This window comes from Bos taurus, chromosome 6, assembly GCF_002263795.3.
Source record: "Bos taurus isolate L1 Dominette 01449 registration number 42190680 breed Hereford chromosome 6, ARS-UCD2.0, whole genome shotgun sequence".
NCBI lineage: Eukaryota > Metazoa > Chordata > Mammalia > Artiodactyla > Bovidae > Bos > Bos taurus.
The window spans coordinates 57,598,179-57,622,513 of NC_037333.1; the positions used below are offsets into that span (position 1 = coordinate 57,598,179).

The 24,335-nt window shown below is 41.7% G+C and overlaps 1 long non-coding RNA gene across 1 annotated transcript; it reads right to left on the reverse strand.

Annotated features, from left to right (window-relative positions):
- Positions 1-560: 560 nt before the first annotated feature.
- Positions 561-16,563, reverse strand: LOC112447065 (uncharacterized). The gene is made up of 3 exons (XR_003035128.2): positions 16,451-16,563; positions 14,327-14,450; positions 561-2,183 (listed from the first exon to the last, which is right to left on the reverse strand). It is a non-coding gene; the product is annotated as an uncharacterized lncRNA (long non-coding RNA).
- Between the last annotated feature and the right edge of the window lie 7,772 nt (positions 16,564-24,335).

The window sequence follows — 24,335 nt, forward strand, 5'->3', positions numbered from 1 at the left end:
ATCTGAACAGTAATTGCTTGGATATGTGGGGAGAACTCCCACATACTGGAATTGGTACCAGGATCATTAGTTGGTGTTAGAATTGGAGTTGGTGATCAGAAGTGGGATCAGAGTCATATTTATAAAATGCAAAATGAGTGAAGACATTTTTCAGGATTCTTATGTCCATAGACAAAAAAGAAAAGAAATTCAATAAAAATATTAAATTCATATCCTGCTCAGTATGTGCCATGAACTGTTTCAGACACTGGAGAAATTCTACTCATTTTTTGGTCATATTAAATCAATGAAGTATTAAGTAGGTGGCATTGTTAATCCCATTTTACAAATGAGGAACCTGAGATAGAGTGATATCAAGTTTCTTACTCTAGATTTTACAGCTGGTAAGTGATAGCACTGAAGGTCAAACCAGGCAGTCTGGTCCTTAGTCCATGCCTTCATTCACTGCCTACTACTAGCCCTCAATTCTACAGTAAAATATTTAAATACTTTATATAAGATCAAATTTAAGATATGTTTGTATCATTAAAAATATTTTACTACGGAGATATTAAAGCCTGTATAAAAGTAGAAAGAAGAGTATGATCAGCCTGTATGTACTCATCACTCAGCTTCAACAACGTTCAGTCAATGGCCAATCTTTATTGCATCCATCCCTTATTCATTTCCCCCTTGCTATTGAAACATATTAAAGTGAATTCTAGAAATAATATATTTTCATCCACAGATATTTAATAATACATCTCTAAAAGACAAGACTTCTTTTAAAAAGTATAACACAGTATCATCATCACACTTAAAAAATGAACAATAATCCCTTCAGTTCAGTCGTGTATGACTCTTTGTGATCCCCGTAGACTGCAGCATGCCAGGATTCCTTATCCATCACTAACTCTCGGATCTTGCTCAAACTCATGTCCATTGAGTCTGTGATGCCATCCAACCATCTCATCCTCTGTCATCACCTTCTCCTCCTGCCTTCAATCTTTCCCAGCATCAGGGTCTTTTCCAATGAGTCAGTTCTTTGCATCAAGTGGCCAAAGTATTGGAGTTTCAGCTTCAGCATCAGTCCTTCCAGTGAATATTCAGGACTGATTTCCTTTAGTATTGACAGGTTGGATCTCCTTACAGTCCAAGGGACTCTCAAGAGTCTTCTCAAACACCACAGTTCAAAAGCATCAATAATCCCTTAATTCAATAAAACATCCAAGCAGTATTTGAATTTCTCTGATTGTCTCAAAAATGTTTTAAGGAATTTTTCCTCCAAATAGGATGCAGATGAGATTGTTGCAATTAGTCTCTTTTAATATCTAAGGCCCCACTCTCCATCTTTTTTTCTTGCAATCCTGTTCTATAAATTTTCCCAGACTAGATTTTGCTAATTTCATTCCCCATCATGTCATTTAAAGCACTTCTCTGTCTCCTGCATTTCTTATAAATTGAGAGTCACATCTAGAGATGCAACTGATTCACGTTTTGTTTGTGTAGCTTGAATACTTCATAGATGGTGATGTGATAATTCCATAAATAAGTACGCACTCTGGCTATGTCTTTTTCTGTAACATTAGCATCTACTGCCTAATCCATTATTTTATTGGGGGTTAAAAATTGTGCTAATTACTATTTCTGCTTCATTCCTCAATTCCTCAGAATTATCTGGAATATTTCCATAAATAAAAATTTGCCCTCATCAACAATTTAGTAACCCTAGGTTCTGTACAGTACAAATACTTTTCCTCTATTTACCAGTTTTCAAAATAATGAGTTATTTCCTAGCTCCTCTAAAGGGACCAATGCAGGTCTTTTTCTTCCTGCATAATTAAACCTATATGTTTCAAAATATTGATGTGTTTCAATGCACCACCATTATTGATTCCCAGGAGTATTTTCTTTAGGCGAGGGGAACCTCTTCCATTTAGCTCTTGAGTGCTCTTGACGATAGCCCTCGAATCTTTTGCAGCTTCCTTGCTTTCTATTATGACAAAATGTCCCAGGCTCACCCTGTTGCATGTAACATTTTTAATGATATCTTTCCACATTATCCTTTTTCTATTTTTCCATGAACTGATTGACAGCTAAGAGACATGGCCATTGAGGCTTCCTGGATTTCTCTTTCAGCTTTGACCTTGTTCACACTAGGAGACTTGGTTAGCTTGCTTAATGCTCTGCCCCAGTTCCTTCATCTGTAAAATGGAATCATAATAGTCGTACTTACCTCAAGGTGTTGCTGCACAGATAAACTGAGTTAATATATGTAAGTCACTTCGAACAATACCCAGTACATAATAAAAATATGATAATGTTCGTTATTATCATTAGTCTAATAAGACAGCTTTTAGTATATCTTTCTGAAGTCTTTTAAGCAAGCCTGGCATAGTTGTGACCATACTTTATATTTACATGTTTCCTGATATTTTCCCCGTGCAATAAGATAGGCATCTATGTCATTTAACAAGCACAAGTTCTAAAAACTATGTAAAACTGTTACATAATACATATCATAATTCACCATAAAGAACAGCTGATTTCTATTTGCTCCCTATTATAAATAATACAGCAGTGAATATCTTTATAAAAAGAAGTTTTTTGTTTTTCTTTTCTGTTTAGAATTTCTTGACTATTAATTTCCAAAAGTGGAATGACCATATCCAAGTCACAACCAAATTTATTTCCTGACAGTTTGTACAGATTCATATTTACCTTGAGCTTTTCGCATGATTAAAAAAATGTTTATAAAAAGCCAGTTGTTTTTCATGTTCTTTTACAAAATCCAATGACATAAATATGCCATTTAGCTTAATCAGCTCTATTAAAAAGAAAGATTAATATGGTCACATATACAGTACTGTCAGCCTGGCCTCTTTTTTTTTTTTTTTCTTTGTATTTAAGCCTTCATCTCTCCCTGCAGAAGAAAATGGCAACCCTCTCCAGTATTCTTGCCTGGAGAATTCCATGGACAGAGGAGCCTGGCAGGCTACAGTCCATGGGGTCACAAAGAGTCAGACATGACTGAATGACTATCACACTCACTTCATCTCTACTTTTTATTTTCAAGCAATGTAACTATAATACTCTGTGCATTTTTAAAAAATTAGGGGGAGTATAGTTTCTTTACAATGTGGTGTTATTTTCTGCTGTATAGCAAAGTGAATCAGCTTAAGTATACATGAAAGTGAAAGTGTTAGTTAGTCATTTGGGTTCCACTCTTTGAGACCCCCTGGACTGTAGCCCATCCGACTCCCCTGTTCACAGAATTCTCCAGGGAAGAATACTGGAGTGGGTAGTCATTCCCTTCTCCAGATCTTGCCAACACAGGTCTCCTGCATTTCAGGCAGATTCTTTACATTCTGAGCCACCAGGGAAACCCCATAAATATTTATATATCCCCTCTTTTTAAAATTTCCTTTCGATTTAGGTTACCACAGAGCATTGACTAGAGTTCCCTGTGTTATGGTAGGTTCTCACTGGTTAAATATGTTATATGTAGAAGTACATACATGTCAATCCAAATCTCCCAATTCATCTCATCCTCCCTTTCCTCTTCAGTTCAGTTAAGTTGCTCAGTCATGTCCTATTTGAGATCCCATGGACTGCAGCATGCCAAGATTCCCTATCCATCACCAGCTCCCAGAGCTTGCTCAAACTCATGTCCATCAAGTCGGTGATGCCATTCAACCATCTTATCCTCTGTCTTCCCCTTCTCCTCCTGCCTTCAATCTTTCCCAGCATCAGAGTATTTTCCAATGAATCAGTTCTTTGCATTAGGTGGCCAAAGTAATGGAGTTTCAGCTTCAGCATCAATCCTTCCAATGAATATTCAGGACTGATTTCCTTTAGTATTGACAGGTTTGATCTCCTTGCAGTCCAAGGGACTCTCAAGAGTCTTCTCCAACACCACAGTTCAAAAGCATCAATGCTTTGGTACTCAACTTCTTTATAGTCCAACTCTCACATCCATACATAACTATTGGAAAAACCATAGCCGTGACTAGACGGATCTTTGTCGGCAAAGTAATGTCTCTGCTTTTTAATATACTGTCTAGTGTGGTCATAGCTTTTCTTCCAAGGAGCGAGTGTCTTTTAAAAATTTCACAGCTGCAGTCACCATCTGCAGTGATTTTGGAATCCCCTCAAAAATAAAGTCTCTCACTGTTTCCATTGTTTCCCCATCTATTTCCCATGAAGTGATGGGACCAGATGCCAAGATCTTAGTTTCCTGAATGTTGAGTTTTAAGCCAACTTTTCACTCTCCTCTTTTACTTTCATCAAGAGGCTTTTTAGTTCCTCTTTGCTTTCCACCATATGGGTGGTGTCATCTGCATATCTGAGGTTATTGATATTTCTCCCAGCAATCTTGATTCCAGCTTCATCCAGCCCGGCATTTCACATGATGTCCTCTGCATATAAGTTTAACAAGCAGGGTGAGAAAATACAGCCTTGACATACTACTTCCCTGATTTGAAACCAGTATGTTGTTCCATGTCCAGTTCTAACTGGTTGCTTCTTGGCCTGCATACAGATTTCTCAGGAGGCAGGTCAGGTGGTCTGGTATTCCCATCTCTTTCAGAATTTTCCACAGCTTGTTGTGATCCACACAGTCAAAGGCTTTGGCATAGTCAATAAAGCTGAAGCAGATGTTTTTCTGGAACTCTCTTGCTTTTTCGATGATCCAACCAATGTTGGCAATTTGATCTCTGGTTCCTCTGCCTTTTCTAAAACCAGCTTGAACATCTGGAAGTTCACAGTTCATATACTGTTGGAGCCTGGCTTGGAGAATTTTGAGCATTACTTTACTAACGTGTGAGATGAGTGCAATTGTGCGGTAGTTTGGGCATTCTTTGGCATTGCCTTTCTTTGGGATTGGAATGAAAACTGACCTTTTCCAGTCCTGTGGCCACTGCTGAGTTTTCCAAATTTGCTGACATATTGAGTGCAGCACTCACAGCATCATCTTTTAGGATTTGAAATAGCTCAACTGGAATTTCATCACCTCCACTAGCTTTGTTCATAGTGATGCTTTCTAAGGCCCACTTGACTTCACATTCCAGCATGTCTGACTCTAGGTGGGTGATTACACCATGGTGGTTATCTGGGTCATGAAGATCTTTTTTGTATAGTTCTTCTGTGTATTTTGCCACCTCTTCTTAATATCTTCTGCTTCTGTTAGGTCCATACCATTTCTGTCCTTTATCATGCCCACCTTTGCATGAAATATTCCCTTGGTACATTGGTATCTCTAATTTTCTTGAAAAGATCTCTAGTCTTTCTCATTCTATTATTTTCCTCTATTTCTTTGCATTGATCACTGAGGAAGGCTTTCTTATCTCTCCTTGCTATTCTTTGGAACTCTGCATTCAAATGGTATACCTTTCCTTTTCTCCTTTGCCTTTAGTTTCTCTTCTTTTCTCAGTTATTTGTAAGGCCTCGTCAGACAACCATTTTGCCTTTTTGCATGTTTCTTGGGGATGATCTTGATCCGTGTCTCCTGTACAATGTCACGAACCTCCATCCACAGTTCATCAGGCACTCTGTCTATCAGATCTAATCCCTTGAATCTATTTGTCACTTCCACTGTATAATTGTAAGGGATTTGATTTAGGCTATACCTAAATGGTCTAGTGGTTTTTCCTACTTTCTTCAATTTAAGTCTGAATTTGGCAATAAGGAGTTCATGATCTGAGCCACAGTCAGCTCCCAGTCTTGTTTTACCTGACTGTATAGAGCTTCTCCATCTTTAGCTTCAAAGAATATAATCAATCTGATTTTGGTATTGACTACCTGGTGATGTCCATATGTATTGTCACTGATTCCTAAAATGTCTATGTTCACTCTTGCCATCTCCTGTTTGACCACTTCCAATTTACCTTGATTCATGGACCTAACATTTCAGGTTCCTATGTAATATTGTTCTTTACAGCATCAGACTTTACTTTCATCACCAGTCACATCCACAACTGGGCGTTGTTTTCATCTCTTCGTTCTTTCTGGAGTTATTTCTCCACTCTTCTTCAGTAGCATATTGGGCACCTACCAACCTGGGGAGTTCGTCTTTCATTGTCCTATCTTTTTGCCTTTTCATACTGTTCATGGGGTTCTCAAGGCAAGAATACTGAAGTGGTTTGCCATTCCCTTCTCCAGTGGACCACGTGTTGTCAGAACTCTCCACCATGACCTGTCCGTCTTGAGTGGCCCTACATGGCATGGCTCATAGTTTCACTGAGTTAGACAAGGCTGTGTTCCATGTGACTGTTTTGATTAGTTTTCTGTGATTGTGGTTTTCATTCTGTCTTCCCTCCAAGGAAAAGAGGCTTATGAAAGGTTCCTGATGGGAAAGACTGACTGTGCGGGAAAGTGGGTCTTGTTTGATGGGCGGGGCCATGCTCAGTAAACCTTTCCCCTTGGTGTCCATATATTTGTTCTTTATGCCTGTGTCTCTATTTCTGCTTTGCCAATAGGCTCATCTGTACCATTTTTCTAGATTTCATATATAATGTTAATATATGATATTTGTTCTCTTTTTACTTACTTCACTCTATATGATAGTCTCTATGATAGGCTAATCCTTCACTCTATATGATAGGTCCATCTGTGACTCTGCACTAGTGCCCTTCTGTCTTAATTACTATAGACTAGTCTGAAGTCAGGGAGCCTGATCCCTCCTGCTTCATTTTTCTTTCTCAAGATGGCTTTTCCTCTTCAGGGTCTTCTGTGTTTCCACACAAATTGTAGAACTTTTGGTCCTAATTCTGTGACAAATGCCATTGATAAGGACTTTTTTATAAGGATTTGCTAAGGATTGCATAATTTGATAAGGATTGCATTGAATCTGTAGTTTCCTTTGGGTATCACTGTCATTTTCACAATATTGAATTTTTTTCAATCTAAGAACATGGTATATCACTCCATCTTTTTTTGTTGTCTTTGATTTCTTCTCAGAGGTTAAAGCGTCTGCCAGGAATGTGGGACACCAGGGTTTGATCACTGGGACGGGAAGATCCCCCGGAGAAGGAAAATGGCACCCCACTCCAGTACTCTTGCCTGGAGAATCCCATGGATGGAGGAGCCTGGTGGGCTGCAGTCCATGGGGTCGCGAAGAGTCAGACACGACTGAGCGACTTCACTTTCACTTTTCACTTTCATGCATTGGAGAAGGAAATGGCACTCCAGTATTCTTGCCTGGGAATCCCAGGGACGGTGGAGTCTGTTGGGCTGCCAGTCTATGGGGTCGCACAGAGTTGGACACGACTGAAGCGACTTAGTAGCAGCAGCAGTAGCAGAAGTTCAGCTTCTATGTGTTTGTGTTTTTTACAGGTTTTTTCCCCCTGTAATTGATTTTTAATCTCATAGGCTATGGTCAGAAAAAATGCTTAGTATGATTTCAATTTTCTTAACTTTAATGAGGCTTGATATGTGACACAAGATGGGACTATCCTGAAGAATGTCTCATGTACGCTTGAGAAGAAAGTGCATTCTGCTACTTTCAGATGAAATGTCCTATAACCATGAATTAAGTCTATCTGGTCTAGTGTGTCATTGAAAGTTTGTGTTTCCTTATTAATTTTCTGTCTGGATGATCTGTCCATTAGTACAAGTAGGATGTTAAAGTCACTATTATTCTGTGACTGTTGATTTCCCCTTTTATGGCTATTACATTCACTTTATGTATTGAGGTGCACCTGTGTTGGGTACATAAATATTTGTAAGTTTTTATATTTTCTCCTTGGATTGACCCCCTGATCATTATGTGGTGTCCTTCCTTGTCTCTTGTAACAATCTTTAAAGTCTATTTTGTCTGATATGAGTACTGTTTCTCCAGCTTTCTTTTGATTTCCATTTGCATGGAATGTCTTTTTCCATCCTCTCACTTTCTGTCTGTACATGTCCATGGGTCTGAAGTGGACCTCTTGTAGATAGCATATATACAGCTCTTGTTTCTGTGTCTATTCAGCCAGTCTGTGTATTTTGGTTAGAGAATTTAATCCTTTTAAATTTAAGGTAATGTTTTGATAGGTATGTCCCTATTACCATTTTCTTAATTTTGGGGGGTTTGTTTTTTTTGTAGGTCTTTTTCTTCCCTTGTGTTTCCCGTCTAGAGAAGTTCTTTTACTATATGTTGTAAAGCTGGTTGCATGGTGCTGAATTCTCTTAGCTTTTGCTTGTCTGTAAACCTTTTGATTTCTCTATAGAATCTGAATGATATCCTTGCTAGGTAGAATAATCTTGGTTATAGGTTTTTGCCTTTCATCACTTTAAATATAGCCTGCTACTCCTGCTACTCTGGCCTGCAGAGTTTCTACTGAGAAATCAGCTTATAATATTATGAGGATTCCCTTGTATGTATGTTATTTATTGCTTTTCCCTTGTTGCTTTTAACATTTTTCCTTCAAATTTAATTTTTGTTAGTTTTATTAATATGTGTCTCAGCATGTTTCTCCTTAGATTTATCCTGTATAGACTATTTGTGCTTCCTGGACTTGGGTGACTATTTTCTTTCCAATTTTAGGGAAGTTTTGGACTATAATCTCTTCAAATATTTTTTCAGACCCTTTCTCTTCTTCTTCTGGGACCCCACTAATTTGAATGTTGGTGTGTTTAATGCTGTCCTGAGGTTTCTGAGACAGTTCTCATTTTTAAAATTCTTTTTTCTTTATCCTGTTCCTCAGCAGTTATTTTCACCATTCTATTTTCTAGCTAACCTACTTGTTCTTCTGCCTCAGTTATTCTACTATTGACTCCTTCTAGTATATTTTTCATTTCAGTTATTGTGCTATTCATCACTATTTGTTTGTTCTTTAGTTCCTCTAGGTCCTTGTTAAACATTTCTTGTATTTTCTTGATCTGTGCTTCCATTCTGTTTCTGAGATTTTGGATTATCTTTACTATCATTATACTGAATTCTTTTTCAGGTAGACTGCAGGTATTTCCTCTTCATTTATTTGGTCTTGTAGGTTTTTACCTTGCTCCTTCATGTGTAACATATTTCTCTATCACCTCATTTTTGTTGATAGGTAGGGCTGTGTTCCTGTCTTGTTGATTGTTTGGCCAGAGGCATCTAGAATTGGACCTTGCAGGTAGTTGGGTCAAGCCCTATCTTGGTGCTGAGATGAGGACCTCAGGGAGAACTCACACCAATTAATATTCCCTGGGGCCTGAACTTCTCTGGTAGTCCAGCAGCTTGGTGCTCCCATTACAGGGGCTCAAGCTTGATTCCGGGCCTGGGAATCAAGGCCTGCAAGATGTGCAGCATCGGGGGGGTTGGGGGGGGGGCGGATAAAAGATAGCAGACAAACAAAGCCCAAGGGAAATAATAAAAACCAAGCCAACCAAACAAAAACAAACACAGAAACAAAAAAAGAAAGGAAAACAGAAATAAAACCATAGATAAATAATAAAAACAAATCCAAGCAAACAAAAAACAAACCAACAACACCAAAAAAAAAGGGAAAGCAAAAAATAAGACATCTAAACAAATGAGAGTCCAAAACCAATAATAAAAACAAAACTAACCTAAACATAAAACAAAAATTGAACAACAAACAAAAAACTAAAAGAAAAGCTAAGAGAACAAAAGACAAATACCCAAAAATGACAAAAGCAAAAACAAAAATTTTTTAAAGATAAAAATTTAATGAAGTAAAAACCAAAATGAAACAAAACAACACACAAATATCAAAAGAAAAAAGCAGCAACAACAAAAAACAAAAGACACAAACAGAAAAGAGTAGAATAATAACAAAAAGTAAAAAACAAAGTTAGAAAAATTTTAAAATATATTAGAAAAGGTAAAATAAATGAAACAATAGCAGCAACAAAACAAAACAGCAAACAAACAAAATTCCCTGGTGCCTCCACTGTGTCCTTGCCCACAAGGTGAGCTACCTTCACTCCCTACCTCCCTAGGAGGCCCTCCAAGATCTCTAAGTAGGTCTCTGGAGCTGCCGTGTCAGCCCATCTCTGTGTGTGTTCCTTTCACCAGTATTTGCTCCTGAAGCTGGCCTGGAGTACAGGTGTCCCTGCAGGCCGGTTAGGCTTTCACAGGCATATCTGCAGGGGCTGGCACAGTCAGAGGAGGCTTTGGAGAAGGGTTGCACTTAGCCTACCTGGACCTGATGACCAGAAGAGGCCTTGTTGGAGGCAGGGTTCAGGCCTGGGAACCATGCGGCCCTTGGAGGCTTTGGTGGGGGAACCTGGCCTCTTGAGTTAGACAGGGGAAATTTGACTGCCACAGCATTGAATGTGCCACAGCTGTGGATGTGGTTAAAAAAGAAAGAAAGAAAGAAAATCAGCAGCGTGAGTAATCTAGTAATTGGGTTCTGCCCTCTTCTGAGCTGACTTGAGACCACAGTCACATGAAACAACCACCAAAAGATGATAACAGCTCAGCAAGGGTCACTTGGCCTTGACAAGTGTACACACAGCATGTTGGGTGGAAAACCAGCTTGGCTCTTTGAGAGACTGCTGCATACTCTACGGCTTGGCTGAGACCATAAAGGGGGCTGAAATCCGACCCACCGTTGGCCCAAGCAGTGGGCCCTATACAGATAGCACTCTTGCAGAAGGGGCCTCCCAGAGGGGCAGCTTTTGCAATTTATCTCCCTTCAAGAGGTGTCACTTTCAAATTTACACAAGGCTTTACATGTGTCAGATGTGACCCCAATAATCCTTTCCAGTTAGGAGCCTTAAACTTGACAGAGAGGGAGCAGGAGAGTGCCTATCACTTCTCTATGGCAACTACTTGTGGAGGCTTCCCATCCCTCTGTCCATAAAATTCGATTCATGAACTTCAGAGACCTGTGTTAAAATATCAGATGACTTGTCCCCCAAGGCTAGGGGCCCCTGTGTTCCTTATCCAAGCCATTCCTGAACCCTATAGAAGCTCCTGTCTAGATTCCCAGAAAAAAGTGTGAAAGTGTTAGTTGCTTAGTCCTGTCTGACTCTGCAACCCCATGGACTGTATCCTCTGTCCATTGAATTCTCCAGGCAAGAATACTGGCATTGGTAGTCATTCCCTTCCCCAGGGGATCTTCCCAACCCAGGAATTAAACCTGGGTCTCCTGCAATGCAGGCAGATTCTTTTACCGTCTGAGTCACCAGGGAAGCCCTCTGGATTTCTAGCCCCTCTCAAATCACCATCTTCATTTGGCTGACCTTGTAACCTAATGGTTAAGTTACAGACACTATATGAGAAAGACAGAGATTTGAATTCTGCCTCATTGATAGTATCTGTGAGATTTCACATCCCTCCTCACCTGCAGATTCGATTAAAGCACCTCTGTTTTACCTTGCAGGGCTGTTGTGATGATTAAGTGAGTGAGTGAGTGAGTGAAGTCTCTCAGTCGTGTCCGACTCTTTGCGACCCCATGGACTATAGCCTACAAGGCTCCTCTGTCCATGAAATTTCCCAGGCAAGAGTACTGGAGTGGGTTGCCATTTCCTTCTTCAGGGGATCTTCCCAACCCAGGGATCGAACCCCGGTCTCCCGCATTGCAGGCAGACGCTTTACTGTCTGAGCCACCAGGGAAGCCCCAGTGAGATACTGCATATAATCTTCCCAGTGTGTTTTAAGTGTCCAATGAATGTGAATGCTCACTGTAATTGTGCCTTCAGGTCATCTTTCCTCCCCAACCCCTCTCCCTGGTCCAATCTTCGGTATAGGGTGGTTTCTTCCCATTGCAATGGGAAGAATTCTGGTTATCTGAATCAATTTTGGTTCTGACATTTGTATACTCAGTGTAGCAGGAATAGGAAAAAAAAAAGTGCTCCCTGTGCTGAAATGCACAGAAGGGTTGCCATCTTCACTAGCTCTTCCTTTCCTTTTCCCCCAAGTGGAATTCTGTGTGCCTCATTAGGCCTCCAGCACTGAGTGTTCACTTACTTCTTTTCTATCAAGGAAAATGGATAAGTCAAAAAGATGAAATGTTCCTATCAGTACTCAAGTAAATTAGTTCTCAATATTTGAAAGGAGCTCTATCTCCTTTCCATGCCAGACTTCTGGCTGAAATGCTTCCAGTCCTCCAGCAAAAGCAGAAGGTACACAGCCCCATCCAGCCTTGAGGAGACCCCTCCCTCCCATCATGTTTAAAATTAAGCTAGTACCATGTGCCAGAGAAAGGCTTGAACTTTCCCACTGCTCCTCTATTGGCTTCTCTTAGAGAAGGAGGTAGAGGATTAAATGACAGCCAAACTGTCCTCCTAGTAAAAGAGAATATTCTAGAGTCAAGTCCAGTGATGAGTGGAAGGGCAGGGGGCTGGAAGACTGAGTTCCAATCCTGGTTCTGGCTTTTTTCTGACTCTACCCTGAGTTAGATTTGACCTTTTGTCTTCCGGAGAAAAGTAGGTGTAAGTATAAGGGCTGCGACTATGTACTGCCTATGAAGTGGCTTTGCCAAACAATTAAATGTGAATCTAATCAAACCACTAGATCTAACTATCAGTTTACAGGAAGTACAGAGGATGGAGGAACATGTTAAATGACACCAAATGGATATAATCAGCAAAATCCAAAATGTGAGAAAGTTTACAAGGCCAGTGACTCTGTCTCTTCAACAATGGCAGCAGGGAGGGGACTTTACGTATCAACCAAATGTTGGGACTTTTTTTTTTTTAATTGAGGTACAATTGACCTACAAATTATGTAAGTGTAAAGTGCATACCATCAGATCAGATCAGTCGCTCAGTCGTGTCCGACTCTTTGCAACTCCATGAATCACGCCAGGCCTCCCTGTCCATCACCAACTCCGGGAGTTCACCCAGACTCATGTCCATCGAGTCAGTGATGCCATCCAGCCATCTCATCCTCTGTCGTCCCCTTCTCCTCTTGCCCCCAATCCCTCCCAGCATCAGAGTCTTTTCCAATGAGTCAACTCTTCGCATGAGGTGGCCAAAGTACTGGAGTTTCAGCTTCAGCATCATTCCTTCATAGTGATTCACAATTTTTAAAAGTTGTTTATAGCTAATATAAAATATTGGCTAGACTCCCTATGCTGCACAATATATCTTTGTATCTGATTTATTTTATACATATTAATTGTAGTTTGTATCTCTTAATCCCCTGACTCTGTCTTGCCCTTCCCACTTTCCTCTCCACACTGGTAACCCTGGTTGTTCTCTCTATCCGTGAGTCTGTTTCTTCTTTGTTATATTCGCTAGCTTTATTTTTTAGATTCCACATGTAAGTGATGCATACAGTATTTGTCTTTCTCCCTCTGACTTATTTCAGTAAACATAATACTCCCCAAGTCCATTCTTGTTGCAAATTATGAAATTCTTTTTTATAATTTAGTAGTATTCCATTGTGTGTGTGTGTGTGTGTGTATATGTTGTACATATATACATACATATATACATACATCACATCTTCTTTATCCATTCATCTGTTGATGGACACTTAGGTTGATTCCATATCTTAGCAATTGTAACTAAGGCTGGTATGAACATCGGGGTGCATGTGTCTTTCTGAGTTAGTGTTTTTGTTCTCTTCAGATAGATACCCAGGACTGAAATTGCCAGATAATATGGTATTTCTATTTTTAATATAGAGACTATTAATCCCAGTTCAAATAAATCAACTATTAAAAAAACATCTGGGGACAGTCTGAGATATCTGAACAATGTTTGGATATTTGATGGTATTAAGAAATTTTTGTTATTTTTTTAGCTACAACAATGGTATTATGGCTACATTAAGAAAGTCTTTTTTTCTTGGAGATACCAATTAGAATATACACTGATACCAATAGGATGATACAATAAGAAATAATATGTATGAGATTCAAAATAATCTAGTACTGGAAGGGTAGATGAGGGATGAATGATGAAATAAGATCTGTCTTGTGTTGATGATTATTGCAACTGGTCAGTGAAATTATGGAGCTTCATTATAATATTCTCTCTATTTTGTATATGTTTAAAATGGTTCATCATAAAATGTTAAAGAGTACAAAAGTATGTGGGCTTTGGAGAGAGGGAGACTGCCTTGATCTACCTTTTACTGGGCCAATTAACTTTTGATTCAGTTTCTTAGTGAAGACAAATATAGCACCTGCATCATAGGATTGTTATAGGCACATGGAAAGCACTTAGCACAATGCCTGGCACAGGAGTGCCCAAGCAATGTTAGTTCTCACTAATAATAGTGTATAAGAGGTTGGACTCATTAATCTCTCTGGCTCTTCCCACCATAGAGATCTAGGGCATCTAATTCTAGCCCATTTCTGTCACACCTTAGCCTTCTCTATTTTCTCTACTACCCAACATTCACCATTCTGGAAACTCTAACTTCCTCTAATGTTCACCTCCCTTTGCCTGGGGCATCTGGACACTTTACCTGGGCAGCCAGCTTTCAGTTCCATAAGACGTGTTGGACTGATTCCTAGATTGACAAATGCAGGTTTCTGATTTCCTCATCTGCTTCTCACTATCTGGCTCTCTTTCTGGTAGCTTCCTGTCATCTGAAACAAGAGCACAAAGCTTCAGGAGGAAGGTGGAAACTTGGGGTGGAGAAGGGCGAGTAGGAAGCAGTCACATCCTGACTCCACCCCTCCTTAACTCCTCCCCGCCCAACAAAGGAGTGGGCAGGACTGGACGGGAGGCGCCTGGCATCTGTGTCCCCTAGCAGTGTGGGACAGAGCACACCACTCCCCAGTCTTCTCATTTGTAACACAGGAACAAGGATACCATGTCTTGGTTAATATAGAGCTGTGACTGAGAGTCAACTCAAGAGCTGGACTTCCAGGGCTACAACTCCCCAGCTCTGCCTTGTGTTCACTGTGTGATCCTGACCTCTCTGTGACTCAGTGTCTTCACTGGCAAAATGGAAACAGCGATTACATGGACCTCGTAGGGTTGTTGGGAGTGTTAAATTGAACATCACCTGGCGCACAGAAGGCACTCAGTGAACTTTGGCTGTCGGTACTGCCTTCACCTCTGCCATAATCTCGTACAGTGCCCGTTGGGAGCTCACTCTCAAGGCTGGCACCTCCCTGAGGCCTTCTGTCAGCCCCACTGAACTCCCATACCAGCCCTGGGGGTCCACCCCACAGGAGTTGGGGCCAGCTCAGAGACCAGTGGATGTCACAGACTCAGGGCACATGAGGAAAGTCACTGTGTTCCCCCTCCCTGATTTCAGATCTTTCTTTCCTTCCCCGCAAGGCAATGTTGGAGTAAAATCCTTCCAAAGAAGAACCTGGCGTGGGTGGGACAGGGAAGGAGAAAGGAAGGGAAGTGAGAGACTGTTGCACATCACATTTTGTGTGTGAAGTACAAAGGGACCTCTCCCGGGAAGACCAGAGATGGAGGTTCAGCTGGGCACACCCCCGCTTCTCCCCAGCCCCGCCAGAGAAAACAAATCACCCCACCCTGCACCAACTCCTCCTGTAGGCGCGTAGAGGCCAGGAGCCTGTGGGCCGGGTGAGGGGCCCGCCGTTGGTGCCTGGAGCTGTTAGTTACTCCCTCTTTGGAGTGGCAGCTTCTCGCCTCGGGCCTTCTGGCTATGAATCATTACTCAGCATTGGATGGAGCCCAAGAAATGTGGAAAACAAGAACGACAGGAAGCAACAAGAAACCAGAATCACAAAGTCCTATGGAAAATAGGCCATCGGGCTGAGCCTGGGGGAGGGGCTTGACATTGGCACCCACAGGCTGGGGATCACGTTGTTCTAAATATCACCCCACAGAATCCCAGGGTGCAACATTCGGTCATTGAGCTCTAGGGCATCTTTCTGACTTGAGCCCCTACACTAATAAGTAAATGTGTCTAGCCACCCTCGGCCCACACAAACCCCTAGACTATGGAACTGCAGGCAGAAAATCTTGTGAGGACAATCAGTTCTTGTGTTCTCTCCTCTGGGTGTTGAGAAAGATCTGGAATGGAACTAGCTTTGTGGGGATTTCCAGGTGCCGAATCCCTCGAGCATGTTTGAACTGAGCGAGCTTGGCTGCCTTCGCCTGCCTGACAAGGGGTGGGCCCGGCCACACCTGGTCCTGCCGAGTCATGGACCCAAAGTGTTTGTCACAGCGTCTCAGCGAGATGTCGGGCCAGGTTTAACAGAAACAAAAGTAAAGTGATTAGTAACCACACCACATCACCAAAAGCCCAACTCTAGATAGAGTGATATGCACATTTTAGCTTAGTATGTCTTAAAAACTGTAGGCAAAGAACATTCTTCTGAGTAAAAGGAGCATGCAATTTTGTACAATCTGGGCATCAGGATCTCAACACCAGTGGTGAGGTGTATGTCCTGAGGGGTGAGAGTGGTGAAGGAGTGTGGTTTATAGCATAAACGTTGGAGGGATTTCCTCTCTTTTTTTTTTTCTGCTTTGGACTTTATAAAAACAAAGAAAGGATTTGTTGAAAATGACAGGACCCACTCTTCACAATGAGATCGTGTTAGACTTGGTGTATATGCAACCAGTGAGAAAGCAGAGGGGTTTCAAACTGCCTCCTACTTACCATAATACGCCCAATTAATTCACCACTTCCACAGACTGTACAGCTTTGTTCTCAATATTGAAATGGGGGTGTGAGGCCAACACCTCTGAAAATAGAGAGGACTCTTGTGGATCTGAAAAAGAGTGAAAAGATGCTCATCACCATCATCAGGGAAAAGCAAACCAAAATTCAATGAGATACCACCTCACACCTGTTGAGATGGCTACTATCAAAAAGAAAATAAGCATTGGCCAGGATGCGGAGAAAATGGAATCATTGTGCACTGGTGGTGAGAATGTAAAATGGTACAGCTGCTGGGAAAACAGTAGGGTGTTCTTCAAAAAATTAAAAACAGAATTACCACGTGATCTAGCAATTCTACTAATACTTGGTATACATCCAAATGAATTAAAACAGAGTTTTGAAGAGAGATTTGTCCACCCGTGTTCATCACAGCATCACTTACAGTAATTAAAATGTTTAAAAATAGAATTACCATATGATCTAGCAATTCTACTTCTGGATATGTATTCAAACAGATTAAAAGCAGAGTCTTAGAAATTTGTCCACCCATGTTCATCACAGCATTATTCACAGTAGTTAAAACATGAAGATATGCATAAATAAAAGGTGATATATATATACAAACAATGGAATATTATTCAGCCTTAAAAAGGAAAAAAATTCTGCAGTATGCTACCACACAGATGAATCTTGAGGACGTTATACTAAGTGAAATAAGCTAGTCACATAAACAGAAATACTGCATGATTCCACTTATGTGAGGTACTTAGAGTAGTCCAAACCACAGTGACAGAAAGTAGTGTGGTGATTGCCAGGGGCTGGTGGATGGGAGGAATGGGGAGTTCTTACTTAATGGGTCTAAAACTTGAGTTTTCCAAAATGAAGAGTTCTGGAAATGGAAGGTGGTGACTGTGCACAACAATATGAACGTATTTAATGGCATTGAAACGTACACTTATAAATGGTTATGATGGCAAAATGTATAAGTCTATTCCACCACAATAAAATAAACGCAGAAAACAGTTTTCTCTGAAATTTATGGTCCCAGAGAAATACCATGGGAATAGAAAAGATAGAATATGGGCTTTCAAATTTCTCACATTCAACATCAAAAATCTTTATTAATAGTAATTGCACCATATAAAATAATAATGATGACAATAATAATAATTACACCAACAACTCTAGAAACTCTTGAGTTTTGGTATTTCCAGTTAAAAGGGTGAAAACTATTAACTGTATGTTACTATTAATGCTGACAGTAAGCTATAAGTTTTAATTTAAATAAATTCTTTAAAAACCTAAAAGCTAAGAAATATGTTGGGGTCCTAACCCCCAGTACCTCAGAATGTGACCTTATTTACAGACAGGATCTTTCCAAAGGTAGCCAAGTTAAAACAATGGTTCTTAGGATGGGCTCTAACCTAGTATGACTGGTGTCCTTATAAAAAGAGGCACATTTAGACACACAGAGGAAAGATGATGAGAAGACACACAGGAAGAGACGATCATCCACAAGCCAAGGAGAGGGTCCCAGAACAGATTCCTCCCTTAACCCTTAGGAGAAACCAGCCCCGCAGACATCTTGGTCCTGAATTTCTAGCCTCCATTACGGCAGGACAATACATCTCGGAAATTTAAGTCACCCAGCTTGTGGCACTTTGTCGTGGCAGCCCTAGTAAACGAACACAAGGGACAGCAGATGATTCTATGGCATGTCTGTCAGCCCTCTCCTCAGCATCTGTCCCGTCAATGGTACAGAGAACCTGGAGGGGCCCCGTTGCATGCCCATCCCTCCTCAGGAGGAGCTGCTGTAAACTCCTGGCCAGTCTCTGCACTTGCTGGTCTGGTCTGTGCCTTTTTTTTTCCTGAGTCTAGAGCAGTGATGGCCCAGGTGCTCTGACCTACACTGGTCCTTCCATTGCTTGGCTCTTGGCCTGGATTTCCTGCTCTCAGAGAGCCCCTGATCTTCCTCCTTGCCATAGCCTGAGTTTGATCTTTGATTTTTCTTTCAGTGCCACTGATGACAGGAAGGATGCGAAAGCTCCTTTGGTGGAAGAATCCTACTTGGAGAGTGTACTGGAGATGGCCCCTCTGTCTGTCAGGCACTATGACCTTGTCACAGTGGGACATAGTAGAATGAGTCCCATAGTGATGGCACTCGTCACTAACCATCCTTCCAGCAACAGTAACAGACAATTACTGCTTAAAACATTGCCATCATATCATGTGGGTTTCACTCGGGCATATAGATGACTTTCTCCTTGTGAAACAACTAGTTGTCCTGTAGTAGTATGTTATCGAAGCCCAGGGTTGCAGCAGCTGCATCTGGTTCTGGTTGAGGGCAAGACCTAGGTTTACCAGGTAAAGCTACCCAATTGAAACCTCTACAGCCAGCTGAAGCCTCTAGATTCTCACACTAGAATTGTCTGCAGATCCCTGAGCTTCCCAGGGGAAAGAGAGATGGTTTAGCAAAGTCCACCACCACAACCAGAAAACCAATTCAAAGTGTTCCCTTTTTTAAGACTGTAAATACATAAGAATAGGAATATGTATTTGTACTTATCTGTATTTTCCTAAAGAAACAGGGGTAGGATTCAAGATAATAAAAATACCTACCAGTGAGGGAGAGAAGAAGTGGAGAAAAGAGATGAAGGGGGAGGAGGTGGCAACAAGATTTCCCAAGTGTACTAGGCTTTAGGACTGTGAATTTTTAGTCATGTAAGTGAATTATACCCTCCCTAAATTTATTAAAAATGAAGTTTTAATTAAAAAAAATACTGTCTATTGAAAAGGGCCTCTAAGTCCCTTTGCTAATGATACACACTTTACATAATTTGTAAAAAGTTAATTTAAATGTTCATGCTACCCTAGTTTAAAAATGAAGACAGTTTGTTTTGGCATAAACAAGAGCCTGTAGAGCCTGTTGGTAATCATTTCCAAACCGGGCGTTAAATACCAGTGTAATATTTGGAAGATCTTGACCTCTTAGTTTGGGTTTTGTAGGGAACCAATTGAGTGGCCTTGGACAAATCACTTTTCCCTCCTTCTCCTCACTTCCTCGTCTGTAACAGCAGCAAATTCCATCCCTTCACCATGCTCCTGGGGTTGTTATGAAGCACAAGTGTGAAAACACTTTGAAAATACCATTATCAGCATCCTGACAGTACAGTTGCCAAATGTACACCTACAGCTGGAGACCAAGACACAGTCGGAGGCCGCCACAAAGTACACTAAACTTGCAACAAGACAGGGGACAGTCTTTAGGATTTGTGTCTCTACGGCACTATCCTTCTATTAAAAAGCAGAGACATTACTTTGCCAACAAAGGTTCGTCTTTGGTTTTTCCAGTGGTCATGTATGGACGCGAGAGTTGGACTCTAAAGAAAGCTGAGCGCTGAAGAATTGATGCTTTTGAACTGTGGTGTTGGAGAAGACTCCCGAGAGTCCCTTGGACTGCAAGGAGATCCAACCAGTCCATCCTGAAGGAGATCAGTCCTGAATATTCATTGGAAGGACTGACGCTGAAGCTGACACTCCAATACTTTGGCCACCTGATTCGAAGAGACCCTGATTCTGGAAAAGATTGAAGGCAGGAGCGGGAGAAGGGGATGACAGAGGATGAGATGGTTGGATGGCATCACCAACTCAATGGACATGAGTTTGAGTAAACTCTGGGAGTTGGTGATGGACAGGGAGGCCTGGCGTGCTGCAGTCCATGGGGGTGGCAGAGTCGGACGCTGTTGAGCGACTGAACTGATGCCACTATCCTTAAACTTGAATCACTTAGATGGACATGGATCTCCTTACTTTCCAAATCTCACCTTCCTCAAGCAATTTGCTTAAGAGTAGTTTAATTTAAAAAGCCTGGGGAAAGAAGGCAGAAACCAGTCTCTTCATTTGGGCCAGAAAAGGAACCCTGATTTTGCAAACAGATGGCGAGATTTAGGAATGCTTGACATATACTGTGCTTAGTCCCTCAGTCATGTCCGACTCTTTGCGACCACATGGACTGTAGCCCAGCAGGCTGCCCTGTCCAGGGGGATTCTCCAGGCAAAATTCTAGAGTGGGTTGCCATGCCCTCCTCCTTGGTTCTGGCTTAAAATCCTTAGGCTTCAAATCCTCAGGCTTCAAATCCTCTCTGTCCCTACGCTAAAAACACACAAGATTAAGGAAGAGGCAAGAAAGGTGGTAAGATTTTTGAAGGGAAGTTTCAAGAATGAGAGGAAAAACAAGAAAATAAATAGCACAATGTGTCCTGACATGTTATTTTGTTTTCCTTTAGGTTGTTTTTTTTTTTTTTTTTCCTCCTAGGAAAATATCCAAGATTTTGTCTCTTCTTAACAAAAATTTGGAAGGAAAGTTGGACCTGAACCCTAGCACTGTAAAACTTCTTTGTGCGCCGGCACTGCACTGCTTTTCTTACTTTTCCTGCAGAAGCCAACCTACAATGTGGCAAGTTTGTGAGGCCAGGAAGGGAGGAGTAATCCGAGAGGAGGCAGGGCGGCTCCGGGGCGCGGGCGAGGGCGGGGCCCCAGCTCAGGGCGCTGGGCCCCTCCCAGGGCCGCAGGGGAAAAGGAGGAGAGACCTACATTTAAAAAGGCAGGAACCTACCAACTACAGAGATCCAAAAAACGCCCCGGAGAATTCCCATTTGTGAGGTCAAATCAAGGTCAAAAGAGTTACCTAATCATCTCTGAAAACCCCCTAACTTAGGGGGCTGTGCAACACCCCAAATCATGAACTAAGTCTAACTTGATCTTTAAAACGTAACCTATGACTTTTTTTTCTTTTGCTTGAGCCAATTTTTTCTGATGGCATTTCTGTTACTTCCTGTTTGTGACTGAGCTTCCTTGTCCTACTTCCTTTTGGGGGTTTAAATTGCCTCCCCCTACCATTTCCACTGAAATGTATGAAAGAGGGAGGTGTGTGTGTGTGTGTGTGTGTGTGTGTTGCATTGGAAGGGAAAAAATAATAGCTCATATTAAATTTTTATGTTATAAAACACTTTTCTCACACATTCACATTCTTTCATTTACTTTTCACAACACTAAGAGATGAGCCATATGCCCAAATAATGGATGAAGAAACAGACTGAAAATGGTTAAGTCCAAGGTCACTCATTTTTAAAAAAGGAGCATAACCTGAATCTGAGTCCTCTATTCTCAATCCAAGTCCAAAGCTCTTTTCACTTATTTAACTCTTAGAGGGAAGCCTACATTTAATTTACTTGGCAAAATTCTATTCAGGGAAGATTTGTTTATTCAGTCTTTATTACAGAGTTTACTCTTGAAATGTAAAGACTTAGCCTGGGCCCTTCACCGAAGCCATGGAAGAATTCTTAAGGATCTACTGTTTCATTTTTTGGCAGTCCCACTGCAGCCTTACAACATGGCTCTTCCAGGGCCAGGCTGGGGCGTTCCTGGGTCTCCTGGAGCCAGGGTTGCGTTGCCAGCAGCAGGCAGTAGGGGGAGCACGTGTGCAAGAGGAGGGAAGCCGCTGAGGCTCAGGCAGGAAATGTCTGAGACCATGTCCTTAACAGGGCTGGGTTGGAAAAGTGGTATGTTGGTTTTTTTTTTTTTCCCCTTCTGCTGAGCGAATGCTTAGAACTCCAGGCTTCTCTGCACAGATTTGTGCTTACTGACTTGTAGGGAAGGGAAAACCAGACTCAGGGAGTTGCAGAATGAAGTCACCTCTATGCCCACTGGGTGAAAGGAACTCCAAGCTTCCCCATTGCCACCAAGGAGGAGCCCCAGCTCCGGGCCTCAGCAGGTCCCAGAAGGCCTGAAAGCTTTGCTTCTAAGTGGAGGGAGAAGACACAGAGGCCCAGACAGTGAGCTACTCTGGGTCCAAAGCCTAGAGAGAACAGGGTTTTGTACAGTTGGTAGCAAGAGAGTTAGAATGCACACTGCAGGAGGGGAGAGGTGCGGCTTTCCCTCTTGTTTCACTGCCTTCCAAGCTGCCTTTGACGCTTGGCCTTAACGTGCCTTCAAAGAGGCATCCATGTTGACAGAGCCTGTTAACTTACGGTTCGTTTTGACAAAGGCTTTGAAGTCAGGTGGAAAAGGAGCACTACCTTTGGCACTGCGTGGCCCCAAGCCCAGAGTGAGATGGGGAGGAGCCATGAGGCAGGCCCTAGCTCTGGAAAATCAGTGCCGACAGGTCACTTTTACTCTCTCATTTTTTTCCCCTTTCTTAACCAAAAATCTAATGTCTTAACCCAGGAAAGCAAAGATGCAGCAGGGGAGAGATGCCCTGGGGGCTAGCTGGCAACAATTTCCTTCCTAGTAAAAGAGAGAAGCAAAAAGTTGCCATTTGCTTATACTTTGGATTTGTATGTGGAAGATAAGTTGTATTCTCTAGTGAATGGTGCTCATTTACAGAAAGCATTGTTTCAGCCTTGGTTCCAAATACATGTGAAATTTCACTCTTAAACACATACTCCTGTAAATTTTTTTTTTTTTTTTTGCTTAATATGCTGACTTCTCAAGTTATTTTTCTGCATCAGTAGAAAAGACTTAACCAAACTTTCCTGTAAAATTAACACTTCTGCCATCATGCTATTCCAGAGAGAAACCTCCATGTACTTTGAATATGTCTAAAAGATGGAAAGGTCAAAATGACGACTTAATGGCAATCATGTTCTTTGTATTTTCATTTGTCTCAGGGTTTCCCCTAATATAGAGTGATACTTGTGTATCCCCAATATGAAACGGTACCTGTTGGCATGTTATATGTTGAGTTTGCGTATTATAAGGAATTTAAGTAATCTGGAATATTTCTCATTTCTTATGGCCCATCAAAAAATTTACGTTTGCCAGCACTCCAGTGCGCATAATTCACTCAGCATGGAGTTCGCTCTGTGGGCTAGGCATAGGAAACAACGGTGAAGACCCACCCTCAAATAACTCAGCCTGGTTGTGTGTGGATTTAGATGTGTGACAGGAAGAGTGTTCTGAGAGCATTGAGGAAGAAAGGTTTAATTCCATCTGGATGAGTTGATATTTGCTGGGATCCTGAGCCCAGGCACTGAATTCTGACTTCACTGCTTTCTAGTCGTCTGACTGGGCCAAGTTTCTGAACCTATCTGAGCCCCAGTTTCAACACCTTTATTATATGGGAAGAATAATGGGACCCACATCATGGATTTTTTTTTTTTCCCGTGATGATTCAACGGAATGCACCATAGCAAGCACTCAACATGTGTGGGTGGTGATGATGATGATGGTGGGGGAGGTGGAGTGAGGATGAAGGCAAAGAGATGGAGAAGGCCTCACAGAGATTATAGGGTCAGGAATTCAGTGGGTAAAGGAGGAAGATGTGGAAGAGTGAAGAACATTCCAGCTAGGGCCTCATGCTGTGTTTTAACAAGCCCCCAGGTGATTCCGATTCTGAGGCACAGTGAAGTTCAAGAACCACTGAGCCGTGGTAAGCTGAGGATTTTTTTTTCCCCTTCTAGCTGTGAATTTTAAGTAAGGGAATGCTATGCTTGGATTTTCACTTTTGGAGAGAACACATTGGTGGCTGTAGGAAGGATGGATTAGAGATAGGGAGGCAGGAAGCAGGGACAGGAGTCCAAGTGAGCGATGACAGGACTCAAGCCTGGGTCATAATGGTGGGGATACACAGAAAGAGAAAGATGGGTGGTATATGACGGCAGTGACACAAAGGTAGTGGTAGAGGGGGCACCTGGAAGACGTTAAAGTGCAGAATGGACCAGATTTAGTCATTGGATTTAGAGATGGGGGAGAGAAGGAGGCAGGGTGAGTCCGGGGTAGTGAACATAAGGCTGTTCACACCAATGACTAAATGGTGCCTCTGCCATCTTGCTGAGACCGCTCATCTACCCCTCCCTCTCCCTCCTCCGTTGCTGCCAAGGTGA